We start from the raw sequence: 12,500 nt of genomic DNA, 5'->3' as shown, positions 1-12,500 counted from the left end.
TCTTGTTTCAAAAAACTCCATATATAAATTACTTAAAACAGGCGAAAGAGGATTTCCCATTGCCATACCAAACTTTTGTGTATAGAATTTGTCATCAAAAGTAAAAACAGAATCACAAATGCAGAGTTTAACCAGTTCTAAAATATTATGAGTGGACAAGGGTAAATCATAATTGTCTAAAAATTCAGCTAAATATTCAAGCAAGTCATGTATAGGTACTTTTGTAAACAGAGATACAACATCAAAACTAATCATTTTAAACTTAAAATTAATAGTTGTGCTATTCAGTTTTTCTATCAGATCTACATTGTGTTTGATATTGGAATTCGAAATGCTTCCAACTAAAGGTGAAAGAATCTTAACCAGCCATTTTGAAAGCTTATAAGTACATGACCCAACAGAACTGATAATTGGTCTAATGGGGTTACCAGGTTTATGTGTTTTTACAAGACCATACAAATAAGGTAAAGTTGGAGATATTGTTACAAATTGTTTAATCAAATCTTTATTATTTTTTAAGATACTTTTGACCTTCTTATTAAAATGAGAAATCACACGTTCTGATGGATTTGATGTCAGTAGATCATAGGTATTAACATCACTCAGCAGTAAGTACAGTTTATCTTTGTAATCTTGTTTATTTAGTATAACCAAGGCGCTAGACTTATCAGCTTTCGTGAAATGAAGTTCGTCATTATTTTTCAGCTTTTTGTAAACTTTTAGGAATCTTAATGGTACATTTGAATATGTGTTGAAATAACACGAAAGCGCTCGGTATACCTTCTTTTATTTTTCCTGTGGCCTTGGCTGAATATATATATATATATATATATATATATATATATATATATATATATATATATATATATATATATATATATACACACACACACACACACACATATATATATATATATATATATATATATATATATATATATATATATATATATATATATATATATACTTATATACACACACACACACACACATATATATATATATATATATATATATATATATATATATATATATATATATATATATATATATACACACACACTCACACACACACATATATATATATATATATATATATATATATATATATATATATATATATATATATACATATATATATATATATATATATATATATATATATATATATATATATATATATATATATATATATATATATATATATCAGAAATTATTATCCCTTTATAAAAACAAAACATTATAGGAAATATATTGGCTACAATGAATATATTCTATTAAATCAATCATTAAAAGCATCAAATATTACTTGATTAAATAGTGAAGATATTGGTATTAAATACAAGTTATGGTATTTAGATTTATTTTCAAAATAAAGCAATCTTAAGAACAAAACAAAGCAGTAAAAGCATTATGAAATATAATAAGAAATATAAGTATCTCATTTTATATACCAGCATGGCTTGTGTCTAGGATATGATGTAAAATTTAGGCTTCCAATCAAAGTTCCAATCACAACAGAAATGTATCATCAACGGCAATGGGTTTTAGGTGTCACTGTCCGAACTAATTTGATAACCACCGAAAAATAAAAGAAAAATTTGCCTTGCAGTAGCTTTTGCGTGAAAGGTGAATCTTATAAAAGGAAAGAAATTGAAAAATAAATGGGTATATTTTTTCTTTATTGAGATATGTTTATTTATATGAATATCTCTCTCTCTCTCTCTCTCTCTCTCTCTCTCTCTCTCTCTCTCTCTCTCTCTCTCTCTCTCTCTCTCTCTCTCTCTCTCTCTCTCCAGAAAGTGACAAATTATATGTATCATCAATATCGCTAAAATTTTGTTATTCAATATGCATACTTATGTTTGCTATTATCTCTCCCTCTATCTCTCTCTCTCTCTCTCTCTCTCTCTCTCTCTCTCTCTCTCTCTCTCTCCTTAAGAATTCCTGCGATGAAAATAGATTAATGGTAATTCAACATCATCTCCCTTATATCATAAAAAGCAAGTGTCTGTCTTTGTATATATATATATATATATATATATATATATATATATATATATATATATATATATATATATGTATATATATATATATATATATATGTATGTATATATATATATATATATATATATATATATATATATATATATATATATCTATATATATATATATATATATATATATATATATATATATCTATATATATACATATATATATATATAAATATCTATCTATATATATATATATATATATATATATATATATATATATATATATATATATAGATATATATATATATATATATATATATATATATATATATATATATATATATATATATATATATATATATATATATATATATATATATATATATATACACACACTATCTATATATATATATATATATATATATATATATATATATATATATATATATATATATACATATATATATATATATATATATATATATATATATATATATATATATATATATATATATAAACATTATTAAAATGATGTTTAAGGCTTAAGTTTTAGAATCAACCTCACAGTAGCTTGAAGTACGATTAAGAACTAAATGTCGCCCGTGGAAAATGAGGAAAACAAAGAAGTCTGGAAGAAGTCGAGCTGTGTGTAGGAGGATTTTCTGTTTATCCTCTTTGACTCAATTGTCCCACGCATTCAGATTTGGTCTTAGCTCTCATGAGGTCCTTCTCTTTCTCTTTACATCATTGTTGGATGTATTTAGACACTATGTTATTAAATATCTATTATCTACACTAAGCAATTACTGGAGACATTGTAAGAGTTGTATTTTTATTTTCCAAATAGGGTTGTAGCTTGGCTAATAGAAACCATATTTATAATTTTGACTATTTTAGCATGGTCATGAATATTTATATAAAAAGGGAATTATGTAACCTGGTCGAAAGATTATAACTGTAAGAGAAAAAAATTTGACATTCAAGAAGTTCTTCTTGGATCGTAAGTCCCAGGTTCATACTTCATTGAAACATCCTCATACACTACACCCGAGACTACAAAATTACTAAACAAATATTTGAATTAAAAAGCTGATGCAAGTGTTAGATGATTTTTCTTGATAAAATCTACATCAGCTCCATGATGATATTGTTGAATGATTTTAGGAAAACTGTCAGATTTAATTAGAAAGGTCAGATTCATTTACTTTGAAATTGAGAATAGACTTCTAATCCATAAATAGGATTCAAAGATTCCTTTTCTTCGAAGTGCTCTCATTACTGCTGAAGTTTTGAACAAATCAAAAGCATTCTCATACTCTAAAAATACTATACATCTCTCTGAAGAGATCATTATGTATGAAAAGGGACACAGGAATAAAATCTAATTCTATGAAGTGTAGGAACTTTTAAGATTTTAGTAGTCTTCATCATTGAAAAATAACGGATATTTTTTCGCAAATAATGGTAAAAAATAAAGACTCTCAGAATGTAGACACTGTAAGGTGGATTTAAGTAGAAACACTCTGTGTAGAAGTGTAAAAATAGTTTATCTTGAACTCGTAAAATCAATAAATACAAAAGCTCCCATAAAGAAAACCCCCCAAAACATATTAACCTACAAAATATTAAATTGTATCATTCTTCCTTTTCTAAAGTAAATAACATTTTCTCCTGTTTAGAAATAGAAAATTCAATGAGAATAAATTTCTTGGGAGACCAAACATATCATTAATATTCAAAGAATTAAAAAGGGAGGGGTCAATTATTAAGTAAGTTTTTTACATCAACTTGTTTATAAAACTATTTGTATTACACAGCTAACTTTGTTAATAAACATGATATGAACATCTTATGAAGTTACATCATGTAGATATGTGCATAATCAGTGTACTTTCGGTAATATGATATGTTTCTTTTCTAAAAGGATATATATGATGACCTTTTCAAAGAGACATATGTAATTCATTGACTATTAGAAAGCATTTGATTCTGTCAAAACTTCAGCCGTAATGAAAGCCCCTAATAGATAAAGAATATTTAAATGTTATTTAAGAATTAGATAATGGATTAGAAATCTATTCTCAAATTAAAATTAAATAAATCTAAAAATTTTTAACGAAATCCAACAGTTTTACTAAACTCTTTCAATGGCATTAATTTCCTAAAGATTTTATATTCACGGATATCATATAGTATACTCAGATTTAAAAAAAAAAATAAATCAATTTTTGGTATATAAAAAGATAAGTTGATATGACTATAAAAAGAATATTCCTTATTTGATATAATTAATGAGGTATATAATCAAAATGTACAAAAAAATTAAAATCATATGATTTTTTTTTGGGGGGGGGGTGATAATCTACTGAGGGTTTACAGATTGTGGTTCCGACTTGCATTATTATTATTATTATTATTATTATTATTATTATTATTATTATTATTATTATTATTATTATTATTATTATGCAAAACAATATAAAACATAGAGCAATCCCTGAAAATTAAGACCGAACATGCTGACAAACTAAAGCAACTCTAAAAAATCTTGTAAATAATTTTGAACTATTTCAGAACATTTGTTTTTGACAACGAATTATTACTAGAAAAATTTTAGCAGTTGAAAAAATATGTTGTGGTAAATGGCAGAGTCTGTATTTCCCCCATGAAAACTGTCACTATAAATCATAAATATTTCTCGGGTCTAAAGGTTTTAAAAAGTTATTACATGAGGAAAAAATATATGTATTTCGTTTCAGTCTACATATTACGTCCTGGAAATCCAGTAATTAATCGTGTTTCGAGTGAGATTCTCATTTAGTACATGGGGGAGAGAGAGAGAGAGAGAGAGAGAGAGAGAGAGAGAGAGAGAGAGAGAGAGAGAGAGAGAGTAAAAGTAAATTAGTTCTAAATTACATGACATGGACACATATATATATAAACATATATATGCATATATACATACTATATATGTATATATACAGTTGGCTTCATTAATTCCGGTACCCATCATGAGAATCTAAGGAGACGACAGTGTACCAGAATTAAAGAAGCCAACTGTACATTATGCATGTATATAATATTATCATTATCATCAGCCATTTCTCGTCCACTGCAGGATAAAGGTCTTAGACATAACCTTCTACTTCCGTCTATTTATGGTCCTTCTATGTCCATCTATGCCAGTCTATACTCGCATATTTTCTTAGCTCGTCATTCGATCGTCTTCTCTTCCCTACAGTCCGTTGTTTGTAAGCTCTATGGATTCCTTCTGCTATACGCTCTCACACATACAGACACACACACACATGTCTTGTTTATGTCTGGTGTTAAGCCATTTTATATCATCATACTGGTATCTGCGAATTGGTGATGATGGGAGACTTTAATCTCAACACTAGTCCCTGACTAGTACAGCTTTGTTGAACATGGCGATACACAAACCCTTTCATCAAGTAAAGGTATGCCCACTATATGTAAGTAAAATGGTAGCCAGAGAGAGAGAGAGAGAGAGAGAGAGAGAGAGAGAGAGAGAGAGCCGCTAATATCAATATGAACTTTCTAACTTTAGTGGTATTTTTTGGGTGGGATTAAAGCTTATGACTTCCAATTAATTAAGGATTTTATGGTTATGCAAACGAATGGAGGTAAAATATTGCAAAAATTCCACTCTCCACTTTTTGCACAACTAAATCTGTTCGTGTTTTTTTCTTCCTTGTGTTATATACGTTTCTTTGTTCGTATTTTTTTCTGTTGACAACTTTTTTGTTTTCTTTGTTTACGATTATGTGGAAATATTGTTTTGTATTTGCCGGGAGTTATAAAGTTATTTTCTTTGTACTTATTCTTTTTTGTTTATATTTTTTTTACGATTATATAGCTAGTTTCTTTCCGTTTTTTTTTTCCTTATTTTTTTTTTTCGCTTGGTGTTATATAGCCAGCTTATTTGCCTATATTTTTCTCTCTGTAATAGTTTTTTGTTTATTATTCTTTACTATCAGGAATATAGTTTTTTCTGAATTTTTTTTTTACAATACATATTGCGGAAGCACATGTGAAGTATCAACTTATATGCGGAATGAATGGAACTAACTTTTTTTGGACGTGGTATATATATATATATATATATATATATATATATATATATATATATATATATATATATATATATATATATATATATATATATATATATATATAAGCATTTACTTGGAAGCGACAATTTTTTACAAATTGCCTAACCAGTGGGATGTAGTTTGGAAATTGTGAGGGGGTGGGAGGGATTGAGCCTGTGCGCATATGCGTGTGTTTGGCTGTTTGTATGGGTGCATATCTGTCTAACTATCTAGACATTAATTTGGACTGTATGGGTACACTAGTATACACACACACACACACACACACACACACACACACATATATATATATATATATATATATATATATATATATATATATATATATATATATATATATATATATATATATATATATACATACTTTTTCTTTGATATATATACTCTGAAAGACTACTCATTCAAAGCAATATGTTTTACAAATTAATATTAATATATAATTTTATCAAGTTATTTTCCATTCATAGACTCACTTCACTAGTATCCTTGACATGCAAGTCTTTTTCAGTTCTCTACTTCAGTATCAAAATATTTAGCAGCTATAAAATCTTATTGTCTTCGTCGATAATCACATAAACCCCACTATAAAGTTACTAGTCACCTCTCTATCTTCCACATTCTATAATAACTGATAATTCCCTTTCGTTTCAAAGTTATGTCACTTACACTTGCATTCAAATCCCCCAGCACAGCTACCATCTCGCTTTAACCCATTGTTTTTAATTATGAATTTTAAAAATCTAACTTTTTCCCCTACGCCTTTTTCGTACACTTTTGCATCCAAATCACCTATCACATCTAAAGTTCCTCATTCCCATAAAAACTGACAAATTATTCTTATGTAACAGAACAGGGGAATCCAATTGTTCAATTCACTTTTATTGCTGATATTTGCATTGAAATCACCCACATTTTCGTACACTTTCACATTAAAATCATCAATTTTTTCCGGACACTTTTGCATTCAAATTACCTATAACAACTAGCTTTTCTCATTTCCCTAAAAACAAAACCGGTAAATCTAATTTTCTCACGCCCTTTTCTATTGTACATCTTTGTAGTGAAATCACCTAACACAACTACCATTTCTTATTTGCTCCAAAACTAACTGACTAATTTTCTGATAGAGACTTTTGTATACGATTCATGTAGTTTAACTTATGCTTAAAATCTCGTCATTCCTCCAGAGGTCATCGAATAATAACCTTCCAGGATTAGAATTAACTACTTTTGCATTCGAATCACTTAGCACAACTAATGTTAACCAGCTGTTTGAAAACTTACTTCTTATCTTAATTTAGAAATTCAAACCTTAACTTTTATATTTTTTAATTACTTCTCTGTTTGACATCAAGGATATCAAAGATTCAATACATATTAGTTATTGTAAAAAAAAAAGACAAAAAAAAAGTAAAGTTAATGAACTGATATTCATGATTTCTAGGTAACTTTTCTGTTGAAAATTGAATTAAAAAGCTTGGAATGGGTAAATATGAAGAAATAATTCTTACAAACCTTTATTTCTTCTATCTTACAAATTCAATTATATATTTTTTAATTCTATAATACAGATCACCATTAATACAATTAAGGTGACCATGTTCACGAAAAGTCAAAACTATTGTAAATTCATGTCACTTATACTTAAAGAAAAATAACATAAACATTATAAGAAAATATAAATACGTAACATGCAATATCAAATAAATAAATACACTCCTTATTCCATATCAGATAATCATATCTATTAAAAAACACTCACTAAACAATATGATTTTGTCTCCAGAACTAGAAATAAAATAAAAACTTTTTTTTTCATTTTAAACGATTGTCTATATCAGCATTAAACATTATTCATTATTTATTCTACATCTATTCATATATATACACATTGTACTAAATCTACCGTCATACAAATGCTTAACGTTATCTTTAAATACGCTGAATGACACGATTGTATACATACACAGTGTCACATTTAAGAACATTATTTCCCTTAATATACATTAGTATTGGGACTAAGGCATCATATTGATAATTATAAATCAAGATATATTTAAAAAAAATCCTGTATAAAAATTCTCTTTGTAAAAGTATTTATTTTCATTCATATTTGAAAATTATGTAACTAATTCAATAATATTTTCTATTTAACATTAGCATTTTAATGTTTATAAACCAAGATACCTTGTTAAAGTATGTATCTTTTTATTTCTTCATGCTATAGAGATAATCATGGAAATAATTAAAGAGACATCTTGTTGATATATGAAAGTATTTTTTCCAGTTAATAATACTTTACTCACAGTCATGTGTATACATTACATATATATAAACAAAATGATATATGGATTTGAATTTTATTATCCTTCTGTCCACCCACTTTTCATAGTCAATATATCATAAAAATAAATCTTCAATGATATGTCATTATTCTAGATAACATTTTGAATAAGAAATTCTAAGAAATGAAATCCCCTCCAATAAGTCCATGACATTTCATATTCATTATTTCTGTCAACAGGCACTGCATAATATTAGTATCTAAAACATTCTTCAGAGATGATACTTACATTCCTACTAACATTCATTACACGTGTCAGCTTTTTACATTCTGTCTGATCTTGTCTTTTACATTCAACCCCACTTTTGCTTGAAATTTAAAATGTCCAGAAAAGTTATTACAATTTTCACTCTCTTTACACTTAAGGAAATCAAGATTTTAAACATTCATTATTTAAAATATGATTATTACATATATGATAATGGTTTACATTCAGCATCATATTTACCTTCAATGTATTGTTACAATTGAAAATCAGGTTAAATTTCTCAGGAATTTCAATTTACTTTTGATACTGTCTGTACATTTCAGTTTAATATACACATCTTCTTTAGACAAACTTTTCTCATCTGATAATCAAATTGCTTCTGGCTAACTAGCTATATCCGTTATCGATATATCAAATAAATTTTTCAGTCTTACAATATTTAAAAAAAAAATATCTTTAAGATCAATATTTAAATTTGTGATGACTTATTTCGACTTGATTCGGCTTTTCAACATATAAACTTATCAATTTATCAACCCATTTCCTTATTTTTTTATGTAAAAATATTGTTTTATTTTTGATAAAATTAACTATCTTTACCGAATTCAATTCAATGTATATATCTTTTTCCCGAAAATGTTCCTAAAACTCTCAATTATTCTGTTTCATTAAATTTGTTCTTGACAAATGAATTAAAAAATTAAGTATAATGATGAAATCTAACATGATCTTTTATATTATTGACACAAAAAATTAATTTCGATCGTAAGCAATGTCATTGTTAATACATATTTCTGCTTATATTATGAAAACAAAATGTGTATAAATCTATATAAAAATCTGTTTGGTATATATTTTCCAAAACCAACTTTTTTCCTCTGATAATAACAATACTTTGATATTTTTTGAAGCTTTGTAGCTCTTCTTGAATATTGTTTATTGGAAGCAATGTCATTCTTAATACATATCACTGTTCATATTACAAAAAAAAAGGCTATCGACCTATATAAAAATTTGTTTGGAATATATTCTCCAAAACCAGATTTCTTCCCCTGACGATAATAACACTTTGATATTCTTTGAAGTACGTGTCGCTTCGCATCTCTTCTTGAAGTCTGAGGACGAAGCAGTATCACGCAACTTTTTAAAACGCAATATTATTCGCATTAAAAGAATTCTTCTCTTTCTTCTTGTATTGATGGCTTGGAGACCAGAATCTCATTTTCTCTCTTCTTTCCAAGACTGTATAACTAAGGTATTCAATGCTCCCTTTGAGTTACGAGACGTAAAATTTATATCACATTTTCTTCCATCTGAAGACTCCGAAATCAAGCTCTTGGGAATCCTAACATTTGGCTTATAATATATCACAAGTTTATACTATGAATATTAACGAAGGATAATCTCCTATTTTACTTGAGTGATAAGCCAGAAAATTAAAATATTTTTAGGTCTTTTTATCTTTGGTATACATCATAGTTACTGCATTTATTCATTACTGAAAATATAATTTTCATTCTTTAATTATTTTTTCTATTTATCATAAATTTATAATAGATATGCTTTATGATAAGGGTCAATAATTCCTACTATTTTGAAAAATTTCTTTTTTTTTTGTAGCTATATCTTTGATAACTATATTTCTTTACACATAGTTAATATATTTCCAAAGATTTACATACATTTCAATTTTCGTAGTTACATTTTTAAATGTTTGATACAATTATTATTTTTAGATTTGCTTGGAAATAAAAACGTATGGGTATATATATATATATATATATATATATATATATATATATATCCCTGTGTTATCATCATATACATAGTGTCCTAGAGTCTTACATTTTCAATTAATGTATTCAGCATTTTCATACAGCCCCAAAATTACAAAGAATACATAGGAGCATATACCATAGGATTTTAAACAATCAGTGAACACAAAAGACGAGATTAATCTCTGAAGAAATATATTCTCTTACCCATATGTCACTCATCAGTAAAAAAAATCAACACTCTTCATATCATTAAAATATATTCTGATTCAGAAAGGATATTCTTTATACACAAGGAACAGGAAATATCATAGCAAGAGTCCTCCGGATGATTTTTTTTATCCATTTTGAGCATGGAAATTTTAGTATGATCTTGATAATAGTTTGATATATGAAATCCTGAAAAATTACTGGAATCTTAGAAATATTCTGATGTATCTTAAAACCCTATGTTTTATTTGGTACTCATAATTTTCTTTGAAAATCCCCAATTTTTGATAACATGTATTATTTGCAATTATTATGATATGATTGGTGTACTTTGTTATCACCAGGTGTTAATGGATAGATTTTTGGGATCTATTATTATGATATATTTTTGGCCTCCAATTTTCATTTAGTTGGATTTTTTAGTGTCTGAAGGAATCCATTTGTACATTCGAATTCACTTAGAGGCCACTGGCTTCCTTAGAATAATTAGGAATCATTTGAAGTCAAGCATAACACAAGACTCTGCATATAAATTCTTTGGAATGTCATTATATTGCGGGAATCATTTGGAATCTCTTAATATAAACATAAAATTAGCAGTGACTGGTGTTCTGCATAAACCACTGAACAGTGAGACCTCTGGTATCAAAACGGAAATAGGTTTTAATCTTGGAGCCCTTTGGAGCCATTCTCTGTCGAAGACGGTTGATGAGGATTCATTATGAATCTGACTACACGAAGAATATTTAAAGAAAAGGTATTTTCTTCTGGAGCAACTTGAAGTGATTCCCAATCGAAGACGGTTGACGAGGATTCACTATGAGTCTGACTCCACGAAAAATCTTTTGAAAAAAGGTCTTTCATCCTAGAGCAAAATAGTCATTCCCAATTTAAGACGGTTGACGATGATTCCTTATGAATCTGACGCCGCGAAGACTCCTCAGGAATCGAACACTGAATAAATAATTGCATATTGATACTCTGTCGTTTAACAAGTGGGAAATGTCCTATCTTTTCAAGAGCCACTCAAAATCACTAGGAATCATTGAGGAATCATCTGGAATCCAAAGGAGTATCTAGAGCCTCAGAGCTCAATAGCCTCTGGTTCCTTATGAGAGATTCCTGCTCTTATATTCCTGAGGAATCGCATCACAGACTATAGACAGAATATCTGGTAATAAATAAAGAAATTTATAGTTAATTATGATATTCTAAGTTATTACAGAAAAGATTAATGCCAAACTTCATTATATATTTCTCTAGTAAATCTCAAAAGAAAGTTAGATTGATTTTATGCCAAAAATTTTCTAATCTCAAAATAACAAGAATTCAATGCATTCATATTAAATTCAACCTAGATAATAAAATACTTTTGTTTCCATGTTTTTTTTAAGTAGGTCAGCCCATAATCAATCCAGCAAAATGAAAATAGAATTCACTTTCTTTTTTGTAGATAACTGCAAAATTTTATTCATTTACATCTAATTCTATATCAATAATATGAATCAGTGAAAGGATTTAATTTAATGTTTTTTATTATTATTTTCTATAAGTAGGTAAGTCCCCAATTAATCAAGCAATATAAAATAATATAATTTTTTTTTCAATTTTTAGATAATTGAAAAATTCAATGCATTTATAACTAATTAAAATTAATAATATAAAACAGTGGAATAATTTAATTCAAATATATTCTCAAGTAGATCAGCACCTAATCAATCCATCAAAATAGAAAATATCTATATTTTCTATTTTTAGATAACTACAATACTCAAAACTTTATATTCAATTGAAATACATAATATAAAAATAGTGAAATAAATCTATTGGAA

General features: G+C 27.0%; 1 pseudogene; it reads right to left on the bottom strand.

The window, feature by feature from the left end:
- Window positions 1–11,752: 11,752 nt before the first annotated feature.
- Window positions 11,753–12,500, bottom strand: part of LOC137626555 (uncharacterized) — a 7,891-nt pseudogene continuing 7,143 nt past the window's right edge.

This window comes from Palaemon carinicauda, chromosome 34 (genome assembly GCF_036898095.1).
Source record: "Palaemon carinicauda isolate YSFRI2023 chromosome 34, ASM3689809v2, whole genome shotgun sequence".
NCBI classification, from domain to species: Eukaryota; Metazoa; Arthropoda; class Malacostraca; order Decapoda; family Palaemonidae; genus Palaemon; species Palaemon carinicauda.
The sequence above is the reverse complement of the archived record's forward strand: the minus strand, read 5'-3'. Positions and strand labels throughout refer to the sequence as shown.